At 52.7% G+C, this 7,476-nt stretch overlaps 1 long non-coding RNA gene across 1 annotated transcript; it reads right to left on the reverse strand.

Moving 5' to 3' along the window:
- Positions 1–2,763: 2,763 nt before the first annotated feature.
- Positions 2,764–5,680, reverse strand: LOC130266212 (uncharacterized). Its single transcript, XR_008842766.1, has 3 exons — positions 5,271–5,680; positions 4,671–4,875; positions 2,764–3,051 (listed from the first exon to the last, which is right to left on the reverse strand). It is a non-coding gene; the product is annotated as an uncharacterized LOC130266212 (long non-coding RNA).
- Between the last annotated feature and the right edge of the window lie 1,796 nt (positions 5,681–7,476).

Genomic DNA, 7,476 nt, shown 5'->3' on the forward strand with positions numbered 1-7,476 from the left:
GTTAAACATATTCCACTGATAGGAGATTTCCTGTGTTTGTTTGCTTCTGTTTGTGGTATTAGCTTATTGTAGTTTGTTTGTTTGTAGGGGTTTTATATTGTATAGGTTTTGCTTTGTTTTATTTTTGGTCAGGTTTGGTTTTTTCCCCTATTGATTTTCTTCTGATGCATAAGTTTTTTCTCCCTTTTCATGTTGCTTGGTTTGCTCCCGATGGCAAGGCAAATTTACCCAACTCAGCCATCTTGCCCAATTATGTTTTGCAGTCATCATTAACTGGATGAGTTTGGTCACAGACTGCCTGCAACTTGGGAGCATCCACAAAGGAATGAAAGTGATTTCATGCCATTATAGAGATAATAGAAATGTTCCCCAGTGGTGGTCAAGGGCTGGTCACTGAGGGATGTCACCAGGGAGTGGCTGTCAAGGGGACTCTGTGCCTTGGATGATATTTGACCCACATTGTTCAGCCAAATTCCCACCCACCCCATGTTCCACTCCTGCAGCCCAGCTCTGTCCAGTCTGGCTCTGAGGAGAGCACAGAAGACCATGTCCCAGGCCTGGCTAAAGTCTGGGCACACAACATCCCCTTCTTTTCCCTCCCATGGGGGTTCTGCCATCCCTGCCTTGTGCCACCAGTGCCTGGAATGGCTGCAGGAGGATTTGCCACATGTCCTTCCCTGCTGAGCCTGACCAGTCTGTGACTCTCCCAGTGCCCCTCCCTGCCCTGTTTGCAGACTGGTTCCATGTCTGCCCTTCCCAAGTGCCCAGGACCCTCTGGGATGGCTCTGGCCTTTCCAAGGGCTTTGAGAGAGGTCTCACAGTGACACTGCCCAGCCTTCTCAACATCCCTGACACCAAAGGCCTTTTCTACATCCCTGAGTTCCAGGTCAGTGCCCAGAACAGGGTACAGCCCTGTCCAGGCACTCAGGGTGTTTCAGAAGGGAGGCAGCTCTGATTTCTCCCACAAACCCCCACCCCAATGGTCTCTCTGTGCAGTCCATGACTGTCCTGAGCATTTTTTCCTGGAGCCTCCTTGCCCAGGCTGTTTCTCTCTATTGAATCCTAACCACAGCCCAGCAATGAATTCAGGTGTTTTCCTCGAGTTTAGTGGCCTCAAGGCACCGTTTGTGCCACCAGAACTGTGCCAGCCCCGAGTGCTGATGATGGTGTTTGTGCTCACTCGGGTTCATCTCCCCACACACACACGATGCACTGCTGAAATCTCCTCAGTACAGAGCAAACTCAGACTGCTCACTGGTCACTTGGTGTCCCTCCATGCAGGGACAAACAACCTCCTGCAGGTGGTGCAGAGGCCAGTGCTGGGTGTGGTGGTTGCAGGGGCTGGTGTGGACAATTGCCCTGGGGCACCTTCCCAGGCTGTGGCCAGAACAAAGACACAGCCCAGGCCCTGCTCTGCTGCTCCCTCAGGTCCATGCCAGGAGCTCTGGCTGTGCCAGGACACTGCTGTGTGCCCCCTGCACACTGCCCCTCTGCCCCAGGCACTGGGCTTTGCTTTGCCAGGGCATTCCTGGAGCACATTGCTGACAGCAGCTCTGGAGGAGAGCAAAGCCTTCCTGCCCTGCCCTCAGGAGATCCCTTTGCTGATGGAGCTGCTGTGCTGGAGCCCAGCTGTGTCCCAGCAGTGCCCATGGCCTGTCCCTGCCTGTGCTCACAGCACGGACACGCAGCAGGACAGTGACCAAGCTGCCAGAGCACTGCGGCCTTACAGCCACAGAAGGGCTGGCAAGGAGAGGGTGGAGTTGGGAAGAGCCAGGGCCATTGTCCCTGGCTGTGCTGCTGTGCTGGGAGTCTCTTCACCTCTGCCTCTGCCACAGTCACTGCCCTGCAGAGACAGAGAAGGGCTGAGGAAGATCTGGACACACAGGAGAGGGCATGCACTTGCTTTTATTTAAATGCATGTGAGAGACACCTTGCATGTCTTTGTCTTCCAAAAGAAAAGTAGATATAAATGTAGAAATGCAAGGGTAATTTAGAGTATTTGTACAAACACAACAGTAGAAAAAGTTACCAAAATAAATGGACAGATAGAAAAAAAGAGATTGTAAAGAGTTACATTCTAGAGGCTCTGCAGAAGAGAGCATTTAATGCTTCTGAAAATAGAGAGTCATCAGTTTTCTCGAGGCTCCTTTGAGCTCCTGGTTCCTCAGGCTGTAGATGAGGGGGTTCAGGGCTGGAGGCACCACTGAGTACAGAACTGACAGGGACAGATCCAGGGATGGGGAGGAGATGGAGAGGGGCTTTAGGTAGGCAAATGTGCCAGTGCTGATAAACACAGAGACCACGGCCAGGTGAGGGAGGCAGGTGGAAAAGGCTTTGTGCCGTCCCTGCTCAGAGGGGATCCTCAGCACTGCCCTGAAGATCTGCACATAGGAGAAAACAATGAATACAAAACAACCAAGTGCTAAGGAAGTAGTAAAAGCAGAAGCCCCAAATTTCCTGAGGTAGGAGTGTGAGCAGGAAAGCTTGATGATCTGGGGATTTCACAGAAGAACTGGCCCAGGGCATTGCCATGGCACAGGGGCAGGGAAAATGTATTGGCTGTGAGCAGCAGAGCATGAGAAAGCCACTGGCCCAGGCAGCTGCTGCCATGTGGGCACAAGCTCTGCTGCCAGGAGGGTCCCGTAGTGCAGGGGTTTGCAGATGGACACGTAGCGGTCGTAGCACATGACGGTCAGGAGGAAATATTCTGCTGAGATAAAGAAGAGAAAGAAGAACTGAGCAGCACATCCTGAGTAGGAGATGGTCCTGGTGTCCCAGAGGGAATTGTGCATGGCTTTGGGGACAGTGGTGCAGATGCAGCCCAGGTCAGTGAGGGCCAGGTTGAGCAGGAAGAAGAACATGGGGGTGTGCAGGTGGTGGCCGCAGGCTACGCGCTGATGATGAGGCCGTTGCCCAGGAGGGCAGCCAGGGAGATGCCCAGGAAGAGGCAGAAGTGCAGGAGCTGCAGCTGCCGCGTGTCTGCCAATGGCAGCAGGAGGAAGTGGCTGATGGAGCTGCTGTTGGACATTTGCTCTGGCCAAACATGGGGACCTGTTCATGGATAAAGGACAGTGACAAGTCAGGAGGCTGCTTTGAGCCAGACCTGGTCAATTCTCTGTATGCTGTCCTGCTGTGACTCGCCTCCCTTGTTTCTGCTCTGGGAAACTTTCTCCCAGGTCCCTGACTGAGCTCCAGTTGTGCTTTCTGAGAGCTGCAGGACAAGCCAGGCCTGTGCAGGGGGCTCTCTAGGAGCCATCCCTGCCCTGCCGCCGTGGGTTTGTGGCTGTGTGGCAGAGGGACAAGACTGTATATTCAGGATTCCTCAATGGAATCCCTTCTAAAAGGCTGCTGCTTCTGCATTCCCACTTCTAAAGGGCATGGAGACCAGGAAGGAATTTTAGCTATTATTTTCCTGCCCACACATCATTCCTGATTCTATGAGGACACAAATCCACAGCATTTCTGCTGTACTCACAGTTTTCCACTGAGAGATGTGAGAGGCAAAGGATTCCCTGTGGCTCAGGGCAAGGTGAGGGTCTGGATGGGCTTGTTCCCAACTGCCCTGGGTTTGCACCTTTGGCTGCAATCAGAGTACAGTCACACTCCTGTGTCACCCTGGGATAGGCCAGACCTTGCCCAGAGCAGAGGGATCCCTGAATGTCTCACCCTCTCTAAAGGTCTCTGAGCAAGATCTCAGCACCCCCTTCTGCCAAGGACACTCGCGGTTCCCTTGGTAAACCCAACAGCATTTCCTCAGCTGTGGCATCTTTGCACTTCCCTGTGGGACACTCAGGGAGCTCTGAGAGGCTCTGGCACAGATTTGCACCCAGGAGGGCAGCTCAGAGCTTGGAAGGACACAGCAAGGAGACCCCCAGATGTGCCCATGATGGGATCTCAGGGAGGGGGCTCAGCTCATTCCCCTATCCCATGGACTGCTTTGCCCACAGCCCCACAGGTCACAGGGAAGTTTGGACACCCCATTCCCATGGACACCCCAGCCTGGCAGGAATCCCAAGGGCAGTGCCTGACTCAGCTGCTGCAATCCCAGAGCCTCCCTGAGAGCAGCAGATTACAATGACAGTATCAGAGGAGTGCAGAAACTAGAGAAGATGTTGTGGTGCTGTGCCTGAGAGGGCAGGGCAGAGACAGCCAGGTACTCAGGGCAGTGTTCCCATGCCCAGCTGTGCACAGCACCTCCCACACACCAACAGTGCCCTCCTGCCCCCAGCATTGCTCTGTTCAGCAGAGCAGGGACATTTCCCTCCTGAGAGCTGCCCTGTCCCTGCCAGGCTCACAGAGCCCATCCCACCCCACAGAAACCTGCCTGTCTGCAGGGCCCTGCCTGGGGCAGGGTCTGTCTGCAGGTGGGCAAGGGCAGCTCAGGAGAGCCCTGCTGGGCCCTGCAAAGGGGATGCTGGTGCTGCCCAGGGCTGGGGAGTGGCTGAAAGCTCCTTGGGAGGCTCCAGCAGAGAGACTGACCACCCAAAGTTACAGATCCGGACTCTCTGTAAATATTCAAACATTACTTTGCAGATCCTGTGTGTCCCTTTCCACTCAGAATGTTCCGTCATTCTCTGATTACAATTCCCCCCTCATCCCCCTGTTGTCTATAATCAAAAGAGAAAAAAAACCCTTGCAACACCGTTAGAACAGTAAAGTAAAAACCAAACCTTTATTGGAAGCTTCCAGGTGTCCCAGTGGGGATGGGGCACATCCAGCCCCCAATTCCAACAATCTATTAGGGTTGATTAACTAGGATATTTAACAGGAACATCCATTAGGAGAGTCAGTTGTGCCTGTTAGATACCCTTGAGTCAACCCTTGGAGAGGGTCCAAGGGCTTCTTTGCTCCAGTTTTGTTATGAATGCTCACATTCTGGGTAAAAAAAAAAAAAACAGTTCTTCTTGTAGGACCTCTTCCTGATAATAAGACTATACAGTATTTCAGGAATGTATTTAGAAGGTCAGCTTATTGTTCTCAAAAAATCTAAGAGAAAGGTTAGGAAATGTACTAGAGTTAATTAAGGATTACAGTTATATAAGTATATAATAGTAGTTTATAGAGTTACTTAAGGGTTTAATAGAGTCAATTAAGAATTATAGTCTTATAACTATATAATAATAATAGTTTACAGAGCTATGAATATAGGAAAAATGTATAAAAAGCAAAAATCTTTTTGCCATCAACCCAAATTTCTCACCCTGCTCCAAGGAGGAAATTTAAAACACTCTCAGGAAAGCTCCTGATCTTTACAGCAATCCCAGGTTTACCTTCTTTTGGGAACTGTCATCCGGAGCTGTGCCCAGGCTGGTCTGGAGCTGGGAGCAGCCCTGCCCCACCCAGCACCTCTCAGCAGCAGCACCTGCCCTGCTCAGGGTTGCTCCTTGCCCCCACGGCTTCTCCCCCAGCGCTGGGAGCAGCTCCCCGGGCTGGCTGAGAGCTGTCCCTGGCAGGCAGCAGAGTCCCTGCCCCAGCACAGCGCCCTGGGCTGCAGGACCCTGCTCTGCAGGACAGCCCTGGGCACCCCTGGCTGCAACCCCGGCTGCTCAGCCCTGCAGCAGAGCCTGGACACAGGGAGCTGTCTGGGGCTGTGCCTCGGGTGCTGCAGCAGGGAAACCCAGCCCTGCCCTAGAGCCACATCCCCTGCACTGCAGCAGCTCTGAGACTCCTCCTGGAAGGTCCTGAAAGCTGTGGGATGTGCCAGCTTGAGGAGATCCCTGCAGCAACTGCAGTTTATCTTCCCACAGCCAGAGAGTGGCTGTTTGAAACACTGTGAGGATTTCTGCTCTAGTGAGCCCTCAGTGAGCTCTGCTCTGTGCTCCCAGCCCAGGCTGAGTTTAACCCCTCTGTAGCTCTGTGCTGTGCCCAGAGTGGCTGCAGGCAGTGCCCCAGCCCTGCTGGGCTGTGCACAGGAGCTGCTCTTGGGCAGAGCTGTCTCTCTGCAGTGCTGCCCTTGCCAGGAGCTGCCTCTGTGCCAGGAGCCCAGCCCAGCTCAGCAGCACAGACACAGCACAAGGACTTTAATGACCCTCTTGGGGGTTTGGTGCTGAGGCCCTGAACATCAATCATCAAGAGGGAGCTGAAGAAACCTCTCAAGAACTCCAAGTCAGAATCAAACTCTAAAGATTCTTGAAGTTTTAATGGGTGCCACTGGGGGGACACAACTGAGAAAGTGTCCCCAGTTCCTCCAGGGAACTGGAGAGAGTGGTAACAGGAGGGGAAAAGCAGAAGCCAAATCTTGGTGCCCTGGGGCACAGCAGGGTCTGTGCCACCAAGGGCTGGGAGGAGACACCTTGTCCTGAGGCACTGGGGCCTCCTGGCACAGCCCCAGCAAGGCTGGGCACTGTCACCCCTTGTGCTGCCCTCAGCATCTCCCCACATCCCAGTGGCCTCAGGGATCTGCTGGGACCAGTCCCTGGGGAGCCTTGGTCAGGAATGGCCCTGGGGGCTCCTTCATGCTCCCAGAGACTGCAGGTTTTTCAGAGGACTTTGGGTTTTGCTTTGGCCTTGCAGTCCCTGAGAACTTTGTGCAATCATGGCCTCCAGTTATCTGCTTTAATTAGTCTCTTGAGAGCCTTTGTCAGGAACAACACTCAGTGGGGCTCAATGCCTCTAGGTGCTTCAGATTTTAATGTATTTTCCTTTTTCCTTTTCTCTCTCAGTCTCTGAGAAGTTTTTCTGCAATCATGACCTCCCATCCTCTCCTCCAAAAAGTCCATGAGGAGCCTGTGTTGGGGATGGATCCCAGTGGGACCCATTAATGCTTTGAGACACTTTGGGTTTTTCTTCTGCCTTGGACTCCTGGAAAGGTTTGTGCAATCTCCTCTCAGGCCCTGAGGTTCCAGTGATCAGCACCCAATGCACCAGGGGCCTCACTTGGATCAAGCAAGTCCTATCAAACTATGGCTCTGCCTTGATTTTTCTCTGGTCTAGTACAGTTCATTAGGAAGTTTTTCAACTCCATTTATGGAGAAATATTTCAAACAGCTTCTAAGAAATATGTATTCTTATCTTAGAGGGTGTCTTTTATAGCTGTTCTCTTTTGGTAAGAGGTGATTGCAGCATTCTGTGATTGATAATAATCCAGGGTGTCTCCTCAGAAGGTCTGGCCTGCTCAGAGAAGCTGTGCCTTGATATCTGACCCAGTGTGGACAACCTGGCTCCACATTCCCCTGCCCCATCCTGTCTGTCCTCCCTCACCTGGGACCTGCTTTGCTTGGAGAACTGGCTGCACTCAGGCAAACAGGGTTTTTCCCTTTTCATTTTTGAAGCAATCTAAAACTCCTGAGTTCCCCCACTACAAACAGACACCGTCCTTAAGGGTGTGCCAAGCCCAAGCTGCCACCAGGATGTTTTCTTCCCAAGGCACAACCCTGCAAGAACTCTTTTAGACCTTTGGACTCCTCAGTTCCACGAGGCTTTGCTGTGTCACCATGGCCCCTTGGCTCTGTGAGGTTCTGTAGTGTCACAGTGGAG

The sequence above is a fragment of the Oenanthe melanoleuca genome, unplaced genomic scaffold (assembly GCF_029582105.1).
Source record: "Oenanthe melanoleuca isolate GR-GAL-2019-014 unplaced genomic scaffold, OMel1.0 S001, whole genome shotgun sequence".
Classification (NCBI taxonomy): Eukaryota; Metazoa; Chordata; class Aves; order Passeriformes; family Muscicapidae; genus Oenanthe; species Oenanthe melanoleuca.